The 15,907-nt window shown below is 42.7% G+C and overlaps 1 protein-coding gene across 1 annotated transcript in view; it reads right to left on the bottom strand.

The window, feature by feature from the left end:
* The window catches only part of PLCXD3 (phosphatidylinositol specific phospholipase C X domain containing 3), a 100,039-nt gene that overhangs the window by 83,204 nt on the left and 928 nt on the right, over positions 1-15,907 (bottom strand). The gene's annotated exons all lie outside the window — the stretch shown is intronic.

Raw genomic sequence — 15,907 nt, 5'->3', positions numbered from 1 at the left:
ACCATGTTCCTCAGTACAAAATCCAAACCCTTCTTGAACACCTCCAGGCCCTCCAGGGACACTGATTCCACCACCTGCCTGGACAGCTCTGTTCCAGCACCCAACCACTCTTTCAGAAAATAATTTTTTCCTAATGTCCAACCTGAATTTGAATACAATAATAGTTTTGAAAGGAAAAGGCATTACCTCTCACTTGACTCAGAAGCTGCTTTCAATGCATTAATTTTGCTGATCAACACTTTTGTATACCTCTTAAAATATGAAAACACTTATTATTAAACACTTACAATGACACCAAAACACCATCACCTCCTCTCTCTCTCTCTCTCATAAAACTCAAGTTATTTCACAATGACAGAGGTGACTTGAAGACTAAGAAATTATCTCCTGATACATATGGGAAAGTAATGGCAAAACAAGATAAAATCTAGTTCTGAACATCATACCAGCAGCTTATTTTTGCCTGAAGACTTGAGAATCAGACTGGACTGGAAAGAGGCCACCATACAGTCAGTTCCTCTAGGGTAGTTGGCACAAAGCATGAGATTCAGAAAGATACATTCCTCCTCGAAAGGAAGGGAACATTTATGTGAACTGCAGACAGCCAGAAGATACCCAGCACCAGAAAAACAAAGTCATCCTTCAGCTTCCCCCCTTCAACTTTGCAGCAGGCTCCAGAAGACCACAGACAAGATGACCTTAGCTGCTACAGTGACATACAGTGATTCAGCTGCAAAGGAGGGGATCAGGCTACAGCTGCTGTTCCAGAATACTTTCTGTTGCTTTATTCTGCATGTATTTGGTGTAAGAAATCTAAGCAATTCCAGAAGCAAGGAAAAAAACTTTCTCCATCCAGTCTTGTCTCAGATAAGCCATCTCATCAGTGATCCACGCTGCCTTCTACTCATGGCCCTGCAAACCCTGCATTCTCCAATGGCAGAGGGGGATAGGGAACAAGACGGATCCAGCTTTATTTACAGCCTAAAGGGACATTAAGAAAAAGACCATTAAGGGTTATACAACATAATAATCTGTATGCAACTGTTTGATTCAAGAAATCCACAGGTCAGAAGAATAATGGAGTACATGTACGCATGGTGGGAATATCCCTTTATCCTCATCAATTTCTTGTGCCCTTGTCCTGGCAAAGGACATGGAAGATGACAAAGTCTAGTATGCTAAGCTAACTGCATATTTGATATCATTTGACAGAGCAGTTCTCATCCCAGACTTAGATTTCTAGCTCTGATTCCTGTACCACATAACACTGGTTTCAGTGTAATTCATGCTTTTTCTCCTTGTACCAGTAAGGCACCTCTAACACTGATGCTACTTTTCAGTATCAGAGATTCCTCCTGATTTCAAAAAGGACAGACTGTAGGGAAACCACAATAATTAAGTGATGTGCACAATATACAACAAGAAAGCTAGGAATTTAAATCGTAAGATGGACCAAATTGAGAGGCTCAGTTGTTCTGATCTCTGCAAAGCAGAAAGATGCAACAGGACTAACGTGCATAATTGAACAAAAAACAGACCATTCCTCTTCAGCACCACCACCACATCAACCGAGCTCTCTAACAGTTCAGTGTCTGTTTTTACCAGTTCAGGTTGTTTCCAATCAGAAACTGGCTTTAAAAATATCTGTTTTTCTCCATATTCTCCACTGTGATTTTCAAAGGGATTCCTGCTTCTTACAGAGAAGAAACAGCAGTATTCAATTGTACATGTGCTGTTCATGTCCTTCACAGTGTCCTTTGGCTTATTTCCCCTGTAAGACAGCTACATCCAAAAACTACTGAGGCTGGCTTGATTTCTCCTTATTTATTGTCAACTGATAAAATATGTTTCTCAAAACACTCACTAGGCACATGTCCTAAATAACACTTAGCCAGCGGCACAAGTCCAACTCCCTCTTACTATAAAAGCCTGCGCTACTAGATAAGCCCTGAAGCATGACTGAATGTTAAAATACATGCACTAACTGCTCCGAGCACAGACAAGATCCATTTGAGACAACCTGTCCTAATGGAAAGATTAAAGGTTATCAATTCTGCACCATGAGAGCATTAAGTCTACACTCCAACCAAGCAATGTTTTACAGATCAAAGTGAACTAAATCAATGCAAACAAATCCATGGGCCCCGATGGGAAGCACCCACGTGTGCTGAGGGAGCAGGCAGAGGTGAAGCTGGCTCACTCTCTGTCATCTTTGAAAGGTCTTGGTGAATGGGAGAGGTGCCTGAAGACTGTCACTTCAGTCTTCAAAAAGGACAAGAAGAAGAATCCAGGAAACTGCAGGCCAGTCAGCCTCACTTCTGTCTTTGGAAAGGTGAAAGAGGAAAACCTCTTCCAGATAATTCTCCAAGCAATTGGAAGAGAAGATGGTTATCAGGAGTAGCCAATGTGGATTCACTAAGGGGAAATCATGCTCATCAACCTAGTAGCATTCTGTGATATCATCACTGGCTGGGTAGATGGGAGGAGAGCAGTCTGCCTTGGATGCTGTCTGCCTTGAATTCAGCGAGATGTTTGACAACATTGCCCACAGCATCCTTGTTATGAAACTTAGAAAGCATGGGACAGGTGAGTAAACAGAGAGGTGGATTGAGAACTGGTGGAATAGCAGATCTCAGAGGGTTGTCATCTGGGGCAGTCTGGTTGGAGGCCTGTAACTAGCAGTGTTCCTATGGGCTGGTGCTGGGTCCAATCTTGTTCAACATCTTCATCAGTGACCTGGATGAAAAGATAGAGTCTACCATCAGCAAGTTTCTTGATGATACAAAGCTGGCAGGAGTGGCCAACAGACTGGAAGGAACCTGGTGAGGTTTAATACCTGGGGAGGAATAACCACACGCATCAGTGCAGGTTAGGGGCTTACCTGCTGGAAAGGAGCTCTGCAGAGGACCTGGGTGTCCTGGTGGACGTCAGGTCATCAATGAATCAGCAACGTGTCCTTGTAGTCAAGAAGGCCAATGGTATCCTGGTGTGCATTATAAAGAGCATGATCAGCAGGTTGAGGGACCTGCTGATGGACCCCTCTACTCTGACCTGCTGAGGCTGCATTTAGACTACTGTGTCCAGCTGTTGGCTCTCCAGTTCAACAAAGACAGGGATCTCCTAGAAGTCCAGAAGAGGGTCACAAAGATGATAAAGCATCTGGAGCATCTCCCATATGAGAAATGACTGAGTAACCTGGCTCTGCTCAGGTTGAGAAGAAGACTGAGAGGGGATCTTATAAATGTTTATAAGTATCTAAAGTGAGGTGGGAGGTAAATGGATGAGACCAGGCTCTTCTCAGTGGTGCACAGCAATAGGACAACAGGTAATAGCCTAAAGCTTGAACATAGAAAGTTCCATAAAAACATACGGAAAAACTTCTTTATAGTAATGACAATGGAGCATTGGAAAAGGTTGCCCAGAGAGGTTGTGGAGTCTCTTTCTATGTAGATATTCAGGACCCATTTGGACTCCTACTGGTGTGACCTATTGTCAGGTACCTGCCTTAGCAGAGGGGTTGGACTCTTGATCTCGAGGTCTTCTCAAACCCCATGATTCTGTGGTTCTGTAAATCTGAGCATCTCCATGCCAATGCAAAAGCCTCCATTTCATGCCTGGAGATGGTAAAATGACTTCTGGAAAAGGTTGTAGTATTAATAAGAAAAAAGAAACAAAACAAAGCTACTTCCTGAACAGGAAAATCCAGATTTAAATCCACATACTTAAATGGCCTACATAGTCCTGAACTTGAATGTGTTGACCAAAGACATACATAGGCGACTCTGGCATTACAGGTAGATGCCCATTACATACAGGCAGCGAGCATAGCCAATTCCAGAACATATCTGCAGATAAGAGGATCTGGGAGGGAAACCCTAAATGGTACTTCTTACTGCAAATAGAGACAGTGATGAATGCCACCTAACCCACAGCATCTGCTACTTAATGCCCAAGTCAGATCTTTGCTTCCATGAGGCTTTCTCCTCCCACTTTCTGAGGAATTTCAAGAACAGCTTTGAACAGCCCCAGATCACCCCACTGCACTGATCTGCAGTTTGCAAATAAATAAATAGCCTTTCTCCCACAGTATTGTCTAGGGGTCAGTGAATTACTCCACATCCCATGGAGCACAATTCATAATTAATCTCTTCTCCTAAAAACAAGCCCAGCCTCAATGTTAGTGTTTTTCTTGAGATCAGTAGCCCTAGTCTACGCTGGAAAAAGAGCAGCTTCGTAGTGGCTTCAGAGGTAGTAAAAAACTAAAACTTTTTTTCTGTATCTTTTCTACCCTTTAATAGTAGAAATCTGAATGAAACATCAGAAAACAATTTCTGTTGTTCTCAGTTGGTACATCTTCTGAACACATCATTCAGCTTTGGAAAGTCTGAAACTCACTTTTGAGGAATATGCAGTTTTTTAAACGTATTTAAACAAACTCAAAAAAATTTTTAAGATGTAGACCAACAGACTGATCACATCGCACTATACACAACTCACATATTAAACATTCTCACTTAAGTCCCAATTTAGTAACCTTCCATAGTTATAAAAGCAAGTTGCATGCCTGCCAAAATGTAAGTACTTGCCAAATGTTTAATAAGATTAAAAAAAAAAATCCAACAACAAACATTAATACATTCTGGATGACAGCACCACAAGGTAAAGCAGGAAATATCTACCTGTTTCATTATGTTTTGCTTTGATTTAAAAACTGCAGGGAAAAAAAAAGCCTTTAGAAGTTACTTAAAGGTCAGGTTAGCTCTGGCTTTATCCTGGCTTTTTCAAATCAGTAGCAAAATTTATAATAAGCTTCCTCCATAGGTTTCCACTTTTATAGTAGTAGCTCAAGTCATACGTCTTCAATCACCTGAGACATCCTAAGTGTCACAGACAGAGGGGAGCCAAAATTGGAATCGCTGCTAAGGGTATCTATTGTTTCCTTCCCTCCCTTTCTCCTTTTCTAGATATTCTGAAATACTTAAATGCATCATTTTAGTGTATCAACTGTGAAATAAAGCACAAGGAATGCAAGCTAACAGATGAAAGATTAGATGAAAAAAATTAAACATAATTCAATAGAAACAGAAGCATTTTAAAAGTTGGCAATACATCAGAAAACTATTCTAATGATTCTGCTAAATCAGATCATAGTGAAAACCATGACAAAGACTGGATTCAGCCAAAAAAAAAAAAAAAAGTACATATTCTGCTTTTAAGATGAAAAAAATAGAATATATTACATTTCACCCCAAGAGAAACAACTTCAAAAGTTGATATGACATTTTGCTATGTTAGAGACACCACAATCTCTTCAGAACAATTGGGTCTGAGCTGATGGAAGACCCATACCATCCCATGGGACCTGATGCACTCAGCACCTTCTAGCACTAAAGCCCTCTTGTTTGCCCGGCATTTTTCTCCTAGGGAAAAAAAATCCCCAGCTTTCCTGCGTGCATTTTGGACAGATGACAACTTAGAGAATGATTACTATTATTGTTATTATCAGTTGCAATTTTACTTTTACTGGAAATAGTTAAAAAATTACTTCAGATATTTCAGAGTTTCACATTACCCAACCAGTCCTCAGCACAAACTGTTACTTCTTAATAAAGAAACCAAACCCTGCTACAAATATGTGAAATCTGACCTCAGCTGGTATTGCTGAGCAAACATAATATATATATACATGAAAATAAATGCAAATTATTTATCCTTGAAATCCTCCTGAGGAAACCACTAGTAATTCCAATTTCTGATGGCTACTTGAGAAGGCGAAAAGTGTTTCACTGCATCTGTTTATACTGACTTACTCCAACATTTCAGTACTTCCTTACAGTTATTATTTCTCACTCTACAAATGTTCAAAAGAATACAAAAAGATGTAGCCAACACATGCTACAGCAGATCAAATGAAAAAGCAACCAGCTCTGCAAAAGCTTAAATTGAAATTCAAATTTTCATATTTTATATCAACCTTCTTCCAAATTACATTATTTGCAATGCCTCATGAACTTTACTGTAAGGATCGTACAAGCTGCTCACAAACACAGCACTGTGATTTGTACCCACCTTGAAGGTAAAACAAGAACACAGAACCATAAACCGACTTGGAAGGGACCCTCAAGGATGAAGCCTAACTCTAGCTCAACACAGGTATGCCCAAAATTCAAACTCTAAGTCTTAGAGCGTTGTACAGACATCTTCTGAACTCCAGCAGCTAGAGGCCGTGCTCACAGCCCTGGGCAGCCAAGTCCACCTCTGGAAGAAGTCCACCCTGAGGCCTCCCCTCAGCCTGCTGTGCTCTGGGCCCAACAAATCGAGGGACCCCAGCAGAGCCTCACACTCCTCACCGCCTAGAACCTTTACCACCTTCACAGATCTCATTTGAATGCTCTCTAATAGTTGTATGTCCTCCTGCACCCAGTGCTGGAAGTGAGGGTGCACAGCCCAGAGCAGAGGGGACAGCCACTGCTGGCAGTGCTGGGTCTGGAGCACCCCAGGGTACAGCTGGTCTTTTGGGCTGCCAAGGCACACTGCTGACTCCAATTTGACATGCTATCAACCAGAACCCCCAGATCCCTTCCCATGGGGTTGCTCTCTAAGGTTCCAATCCTCAGTCTGTACACATATCCAGACTTGAATTTTTGCTGTGGAGCTTTTTTTTTCAAGCTTTTTTAAGGCTTTTTTGAGGCTAGCGTCAGCACCGCGCTTGTGCTGGGAGCCGGCAGCTTGTGGGCGGGCTACTGAGTCACCAGGGGTGGAGCTGGCACGTTAGCGGCTCGGTTTAAACACCCTACAAACGTGCCATCGGTCATTTGCTGCAGAGACTAGCTTCTGAGCAGGTAAGTCTGCGCTGGCAAGGGATCTGGAGTAAAAAAAGGCCAATCAAAAAGCTCTTTGTAAGGCTTTTTTTCAGGCTTTTTTAGGGCTTTTTTGAGGCTAGCATCAGTACTGCGCTTGTGCTGGGAGCCGGCAGCTTGTGGGCGGGCTCCTGAGTCACCAGGGGTGGAACTGGCACATTAGCGGCACGGTTTAGACACCCACCCTCAAATTCACACCTTCGCACCTGATAATAAGCCTTAAATAGCTCCTGAGAGGGTGGAAGCTAGTTTCCCCCCACGAGTCACATCAGGTGAGAAGCCACTGTTTCTGCTCATTGAGAAAGAGGAGGTTCAGTGAGCGAGCACAGCCTACGCTTCCCATAGGGCGCTATATCTGTGCGTGTGGGAGGTGGGTCCAGTAGCGAGAATTGTAAGCTCTGGTCTCTCCTTGCTCAGGAGACCGGCTTTCCTTGGCAGTCTCTGAGAACACAGGCTGAAACACAATCTCCACTAGACAGCAGGCTCATTCTACGAAGACCGTGGCGACCCACATGGAATGCTTACAGAGAAATGTTGCTGTTCAGGCCTCTGGCTGCAGAGAGTGCCTGAGCCTACTTCTGCCCGGGGAGAGTGACAGGGACTTCACCTGTGCAAGGTGTGAGCAGGTGGATGAGCTGCTCAGCCTGGTGGTGGAGCTCAAGGATGAGGTGCAGAGACTTAGGACCATCAGGGAGTGTGAGCGGGAGATCAACTGGTGGAGTGACTCACTGGCTTACCAGAGAGAAGGGCTCCAGGAAAAAAAACCCAGACAGGTGGTGGACCCCCTGCCCTGTCACAGTCAGACAGACCTCACTGATGAGGAAGGTTGGACAAGAGTCCCAACTCGGTGTCACAAGAGACACCCCTGCCTGCCTAGCCTGCTTCCACAACTCCAAGTAACAGGTTCCAGATGCTGGAAGTTGAAGGGGAGGCGGCTGGAGAGGTGATGGAGGATCTGCTTAGGAGAGAGCCTAGGGTGAGGCGGTCACCCTCACGCCTTGAGACGGCCTCCGACAGGAAAGAAAGAAGGGTGGTCATGGTGGGTGACTGACTTCTCAGAGGAACAGAGGGCACCAATATGCAGACCTGACCTGGGCCATTGGGAAGTGTGCTGCCTTCCTGGGGCTTGAGTCAGGGACACAACCAGGCAGCTCCCAAAGCTGGTTAGGTCATCTGACTACTTTCCACTACCTGTAGTTCAGGTGGGCAGTGATGAAATCGCTCAGAGAAGTCTACACAAGATGAAAAAAATTTCAGGGCTTTGGGGCATTTAGTTCAAGGAGTGGGAGCTCAAGGGATCTTCTGCACTATACCTTCAGGGGCAGCAAGGGACTCTGAGTGGGATCAGAAAACACAAGTGATGAATAATGGGCTTGGAGGCTGGTGTCGAGCCAGGGAGTTTGGGTTCTTTGATCATGGGGCAGTTTACTCGGCCCCTGGCCTGTTGTCTGTCTATGGAACCCACCTATCTCAAAGGGGGCAACGAATACTAGCGCAGGAACTAGCGGGGCGTATTGAAAGAGCTTTAAACTAGCTATGAAGGGGGAAGGGCCCTCAAAATAGGCCTCTCAAGAGATGAGCCTAGGGGAACGATGCTTGAGCTGGGTGAGGCAGATGACTCGTCTGAAATGTGTCTATACCGATGCACGCAGCATGAGCAACAAGCAGTAAGAGTTGGAAGTGATTGCGAGTCAGGCTAATTGTGACCTTGTTGCTATTTCCGAAACATGGTGGGACCACTCCCATGACTGGAGTGCTGTGATAGATGGCTACAAGCTCTTCAGAAGGGATAGAGGAAGAAAGGAGGGTGGTGGTGTGGCCCTTTATATTAAAGACTGTTTTGAGGTTGAAGAGGTTGGGGTTGGGAACGATAGAGTGGAGTGTCTATGGGTAAAGATCAAGGGGAAGGCCTGTAGGGGCGGCATCTTGGGGGTCTGTTATAGACCGCCTAATCAGGACGAAGAGTTGGATGAGGCATTCTATGAGCAGCTTGCAGAAGTCATGCGATCGCCAGCACTTCTTCTTATGGGAGACTTCAACTTCCCTGATTATATGTTGGAAAAATAATATAGCGCAGAGGAAGCAGTCCAGGAGGTTTCTAGACTGCGTGGAAGATTGCTTCCTTACATAACTGGTAGGAGAGCCTATCGGGATGGTGCCCTGCTGGACCTGGTCTTTGCTAACAGGGAATGGCTGGTGGGAGAAGTGAAAGTTGGGGACCGTCTTGAGCAGAGCGACCACAGAATTGTAGAATTCTCCATTCTTGGGGAGAAAGAGTGGTCAAAAGAGTGACCAGCAAACCTACCTTCTTGAGCTTTCAGAAGGCGGACTTTGATCTGTTCAGGGCACTTGTAGCACAGGTCCCTTGGGAGTCGCTTCTCAAGGGTAAAGGGGCCCAGGAAGTCTGGATGCTCCTCAAATCTTAAAGGCACAAGAACAAACTGCCCCTGAGTGCCCTAAGGTGAGCCGTAGGGGAAGACGACCGGTGTGGATGAGCCAGGAATTATTGTTGAGACTTAGGGAGAAAAAGAATCTATGTCCTCTGGAAGAAGGGACAGGCTACTTGGGGAGATTACAGAGAAGTAGCTAAGGTATGCAGGGAGGAAGTTAGGAAGGCGAAAGCCCAACTTGAACTCAGGTTGGCCACTGCAGTAAGACATAAAAAATCCTTTTATAAATATATCAACGGCAAAAGAAGAACCAAAGATAATTCTCATCCTATACTTGATGCAGCAGGGAATGTGGCAACTGAGGAACAGGTATAAACTCCTTTGGGTAAGGAACTGGCCAGGGGGCCGTGCCCAACGGGTAGTGGTGAATGGAATTAAGTGCAACTGGCAACCTGTTTCAAGTGGTGTCCCCCAGGGGTTGGTACTGGGGTCCCTCTTGTTTAATATCTTTATTGATGACCTAGATGAGGGGATTGAGTGCACCCTCAGTAAGTTTGCAGATGACACCAAGCTGGGAGGTGGTGTTGATCTGCCTGAGGGTAGGGAGGCCCTTCAGAGGGATTTAGACAAGCTAGATCGCTGGGCTGAGGTGAATGGGATGAGGTTCAACAAGGCCAAGTGCTGGGTCCTGCACTTTGGGCACAACAACCCCATGCAGTGTTATAGGCTTGGAGACAGGTGGCTGGATGAAGTGTGAAGAAGGACCTGGGGGTGTTGGTTGATGCTTGACTGACCATGAACCGACAGTGTGCCCAGGTGGCCAAGAGGGCCAACGGCATTCTGGCCTGCATTAGAAATAGTGTGGCCAGCAGGAGCAGGGAGGTGATCATCCTCCTCTACTCAGCACTGGTGAGGCCACACCTCGAATATTGTGTTCAGTTTTGGGCCCCTCACTACAGGAAAGACGTTGAGGTCCTGGAGCGTGTCCAGAGAAGGGCAACAAAACTGGTGAGGGGTCTGGAGCACAAGTCTTATGAGGAGCAGCTGAGATTGTTTAGTCTGGAGAAGAGGAGGCTCAGGGGAGACCTCACTGCACTCTACAACCTCCTGAAGGGAGGTTGTGGTGAAGAGGGATTTGGCCTCTTCTCCCAGGCAATGAGCAGGACACAGGGTAATGGCCTCAACTGGTATCAGAGGAGGTTTAGATTAGACATAAGGAAGAACTATTTCTCTCAGAGAGTGGTCAGGCAGTGGAATGGCTGCCCAGGGAGGTGGTGGAGTCGCCGTCCCTGGCAGTGTTCAAGAGGCGTCTGGACGATGTGCTGCATGATATGATTTAGTAGCCTTGTGGTGGCAATGGTGATGAGGAGATGGTTGGACTAGATGATCTTATAGGTCATTTCCAACCTTGTGATTCTATGATTGCCCTGTCTCAGGCACAGAATCTGGCACTTGCTCTTCTTGAACTTCCTGTGGTTGGTGACTGCCCAGCCCTTCAGTCTCTGCAAGGCCTTTCTGCCCAAAAGGCTCCTCTCAACTTGGTGTTGAACTCAAACTTACTTAGTATGCATCTGAGTCCTCTATCTGATCATTATGAAAACATCAGAGAACTGGCCCTAAAATGGAGCTTGTCAGAACTCCCCTAATGACTAGCTGCCAGCCTGATGCAACCCCATTTATTCTAGACATTTCAGCCTGACCCATCACCCAGTTGTTCACCCACTGCACTGTTTTTCTTTATCTGTATGCTAGGCATTTTGTACAGGATAGAGTGAGAAAGCTTTTCTGAATGACTACAGATGGAATGTTACTGTCATTGGAAACAGCTGCTGGAAATGGTTTGAAAATCAGAACTGTTAAATCCAAGCCTATTCCTTGAATTTCAGAAGTATTTATTAGACATAAAATAATAAATGTCTAATTACATAGCTAAAACTTTAGTTAATCTTCATTGGCAGAGCAGTACAAGACACTGAAGTTTTCCTTTTAAATACATTAAGTGTTGTAAGAGGGATAAATCCTCTACTCAAAGTTGTGGTTTCATAATGTGGCCTGCTTTGAACTTGCATTTTTAATTACTTTCTTGTTTGAGTGCATTTGAGCATCTGCAAAGTAAGTATCATTTCACGTCGAAGACCATGCCAAAAGTTACCAAAAATAAAACATTTGCAGAGTTTAAAATTTCATACAAGGTAAAAGCAGTCCTGATGTAAAGACAGAACTGCAAGTTTCCAGCCAAGAGATGAAATGAAACAAAAGCAATGAGGTGGAAAGAAGGGAATAATTCCAGATGGCAGTGCAGTCATTTCCTCTGCCACACCTACCAGTGTAGTGGGATGCAAGGAAGGCAAGAGAAGTCGTCAGCTCAGCAGGAACTACACAGAAGAGACCAAGGGAAGGAAACTGCCATATTAAATAAGAACCACCTGCTGGGAAAACCAAGAAAAAGTGGTTTCAAGTCATTCCTCCAAGTAGACAGGCGAGAAGCTGAAGAGCCTGAATGCATGGCGGTAAGAGAAACCACACAGTCTCACTCTCTGCATGCTAGAAACACATCCTGGCATGGAGAATTAATGGTGAATGCTACAGAAACCATGTCAGAGAAGTACTTCTGAAAAGGCTGGAAATAACGCTAACATGTGCAAGGCTAGCGAGAGGTTATTTTACAGGTAGGTAAGACAAAAGAAGCTCATTACTTAAGAAATTGGCTAACAAAGGAAAAGTCAGGAATGTCAGTCATGAACATATTAATTCTCAGATTAGAAAAGAAAGCATAAAGCACTTATTTCAGGCAGAAGGGCACTATGACAGAATACAGGTTGTGCTGGCAAAAGAACAGTTCTTCCAGATATTTATATGTAGGCTAAAAGGTAGGTGGGGACCTGCATTATCAGCTTATTTATAAGGCTACCTGCAGTATCAGTTCACAGTAGAAAGTGGAAATAATTTTGTACACAGAAAAGCAGAGGTATTCTGTTGACCACTAATGGACAAATAAAGATGAAGCGGCCTCCAACGACTTCCTAAATACACCCCTCTTCACACTAAGAACATCAATTTCATCAGCTTTTCAGGCTCAAAATTAAAGAGATCCCTAATAGCATTTACAAATGAAAACGTTGTATATGCATGTAACCAAGAGGAAAATATTTTTAGCCCATTAAAAGGTGATAAAGTTCTCTGTAGGTCTGAGAGTGAGAACTATCTGTCCAAGCAGTAACCACTCAAACATCTGCAAGGTATTACAACAGAGGATAGAAATTTAAAGTATTACTAGAAAAGAAGTCATTATGCTACTTCTTCAATGCTGTCATCCAGAAAATAGCCAAAATATTGCAACTACAACGTTGTAAATGTTTTTTTCCCAAGTCTCTTGTACCATTTCTTGTACCTTATATACATCATATACATTTACTGAAAATCTTTGACAACAGCAGACATCACCTCTTTCTGTAAGGTAGTTTTCTGCGAGGTCCTGCTGCTTTTTTTTTTTTTTTTTTAAAAAAAAAAAAAAAAAAAAAAGTCTGATGATGATGGAAAAGTTGGGAATACGAATTTCAGATCTCTGAGCCTCTTTCCATATATGGATAGCACAATAAGAAGTAAAGAATTCCACCTGCCAAAATCTCCTTCTCATTTAAAATGAGTCAACTTTAGCTCTCCTGCATCCAGTAATTGCTTTCTGGCCAATGGACAAAGAACTTTATAGGTCAAAAGAGGAAAAAAAAATCCTATCTGAGAAACAAAAGATGTTATTCAGATCCTGCAGATTCATTATAAGGAACTACATTAAGCAAACACAGCCACCAAGCTGGTAATAAGTGAAAATAATTTTCACTGAGAATTGTATTGCTTACAGTGAATCCTCAGGCGACAAAAGCACATGCTGAGGCCAAAGGTTTCATCTACTCAAAGAAAGCACAAAACCCTCACATGAAACAACAAAGTCTCAGCACTCAAAACAAAGCACTCACAGGGTATTTGGGGTCTCAAATTCATTCAGAGGATTTTATACATGTCCCTAGCACATCAGAATTACTCATATAACTAACTGCAGGCAAGCTATAATTTTGGTAGAAAGATTTGTTGCTTCAAGAGGAAAGCACTTTCTTCCACTGTAAATTATTTGTAAAGGCTTTCTCAGATGCTTGGAAAATCAGGACTAGGGGGAAAGGTAACATATACATAATTTATATAAAACTCAGACTCAAAACTACATGCTTATCTACAGACTGTCAATAAGAAAAAGTTAATTGATCTAAGTGGGTCAGTTCATAAGGAAATGCTGCCTACCGATGCCTATTTTACTGCACTGCACACAGCTTATGTCGTCAATCCAGAATAAGAAGAGAGCATCAGTGCAACAGAACAGACTCTACGCTTCACGTTCTATCCATGATTTGGGGGCCCAAAAACTTCAGTTCTATAAGCCTACATTATCGACAGAAAGCCGTTTCTTACCCCAGTAAATAGGCGCAGCCATCCATCAAAACTACACCTTAACAAGTACTGTGAGACACTCTCTCAAACAATCAGCCAGAAACCCACAATCCCCCACCTTTTTTTTTTTTTTTTTTTTTTTTTTTTAAATCAGACTGTTATGTTTCTAGCCAGGCAGACCTTTTAATGTCAGGAGTTTAAAGCAGTAGGAGAAAAACCCTGAAGTGAATATAACTCCTTCATTGTTCTAATCGTCATAGCAATAGAAGATTAGACATGATATTATTTTCTGGTTGCTAGAAGATTTTGTTGTTTCCACACAATGTATACTATTAGATGTTACTGGCATTCTCCGCTTGAGGAAAATCTGCCATCTGCAATACGCAGCAACACAGATACAGCCAGCAGGGACAAGGAAGAAAATACCATGGTATAAGGAGACATTCTCATACTTGGAAGAAATCCAAATGGAAAAGTTTGACTGACAAAGCTGGCACGCGTTGTAATAGAGATCTGTGCCTCCTCTACTGGATTCCCCATCTTCAGAAAAATACTTGGCCTGAACTGCTGAGAACAAAACAAGTGAATGACTATGCTGGGATATTGACAAAACCCAGCACTGGCTATGGAAGCAAGAATTGAAGCTTAACAAGTAACCAATAAATAAAAATAGATTATGTATGGTCTATCATGTTTCTAAACATTACGAACGCTGCAGTATTACTGCTTACATACTATCATAACACGACGCTACGTATTTTGTGTCTTTCTTCTGCAACAGACACAGTGCATCATCTCATTTCCAGGCACTCCTTCTGAAACAATGAGAAACGTACCTGTGGCTTCTAATAGAACAACAACATTTTCCATAATGTAATGAAATATCCTCTGTGTTGGATCAATGATGATACACCCATTTGGAAAATTCATTCTGACATTTTCAAGCTAACAGTTGGTTTCTTGCATATGAGCATTGTACTCTTCCTTAGTACTCTAAGCTGAATTCTATACTGAGTTAAGTTCAAAGACAGTATTCCTACTACTGCAAGGAAAGCTTATATCCTGCTCAAAAGAAAATAATTTACTGTTAATTTCCTTTGTTATAGAAAAAAAAAAAAGTAAAGAAAATTCTATTTACTATATACATAAATTGTTTTATGATTACATTACTACAATAATTGAGAATTTGGAAACATTAGTTTGCAAAACAGTTAAAAAGTCCTATGTCAAAACTAAAAGGTTTGATTTAATAGATTTCTGATTCTGCACATTCCTTGCATCAGCAACTCAGGAAGCGGTGCTTAAGTTACACACACACAACGTTAATTTTCAGTTTTGGTCATATGGAAATAAACTTGCAAACAAACTTTGTCTATGTCTAAAACATTACTTCATCTTGAAAGATTATATCAATCCCATCCCTTTTGCCCTAACATTGTATATTTTGTATATTTTCATGTTGCATTTTGAACACGGTAACAATCTACTGCAAGAAGGTACAATTACTTTACCTGCAACAGTACCCACGGAGGCTGTGTGCCTGTGCTCCATGACAGACCAATATATATGAGCTCTATTTCCCCCTTCTCCATACAGCTCTATTTGCCTAAACTGGCATTTTAGAAGCAAAACAGAAAAACTAGTAGATTTTACATCAATTTATGTCACCAGAAAGGCAGATTCCTAAGGTCTTCACTTTATGTCACTGAAGTTAAAGAAGTTTTGAAGATAATTTCACGGAAAGAACTACGTCCTTCACCATTATGTGAAAAAAGCCCTTCTGCTAATTTAAGGGCACTCTTTGCACTTTGCAATAAGAGGGTCTGTGAGAGATCATTAAAAAAAAAAAAAAAAAACATTCAGAAATGTTAATAAAACATCTGAAAGACTGTGTTATTGCTGCCCAAGCTGCACCAAAGCTCTAATAAAAGTGCACTGTGAAAGCCTGTCCTGTGTTTTACTAAAGGACTGAGAGACAGTAACTGAGTGCTCAGTAAGAGATGCCCCCAAAAGTCTCAGCAAAAGAAACCAGTGAACACTGATCCACTTCACAAGCAATTTCACACAAGGTTAGTCAAAACCAAGAAAAAGACTCTAAAACAATACATTTAACTTGTAAAGACTCAGTGAATTGCAAACCAACTCATTTCTCATCACAGACAGTTTTCTACAGGAACATTCTGTAGCTTGAGGACTAACAAAGAGTTATTAACACCA

This window comes from Lagopus leucura, unplaced genomic scaffold (genome assembly GCF_019238085.1).
Source record: "Lagopus leucura isolate 7727_CA_CO unplaced genomic scaffold, USGS_WTPT01 Super-Scaffold_100014, whole genome shotgun sequence".
Taxonomy (NCBI): Eukaryota; Metazoa; Chordata; class Aves; order Galliformes; family Phasianidae; genus Lagopus; species Lagopus leucura.
This window is presented reverse-complemented; position numbering and strand designations above follow the sequence as displayed.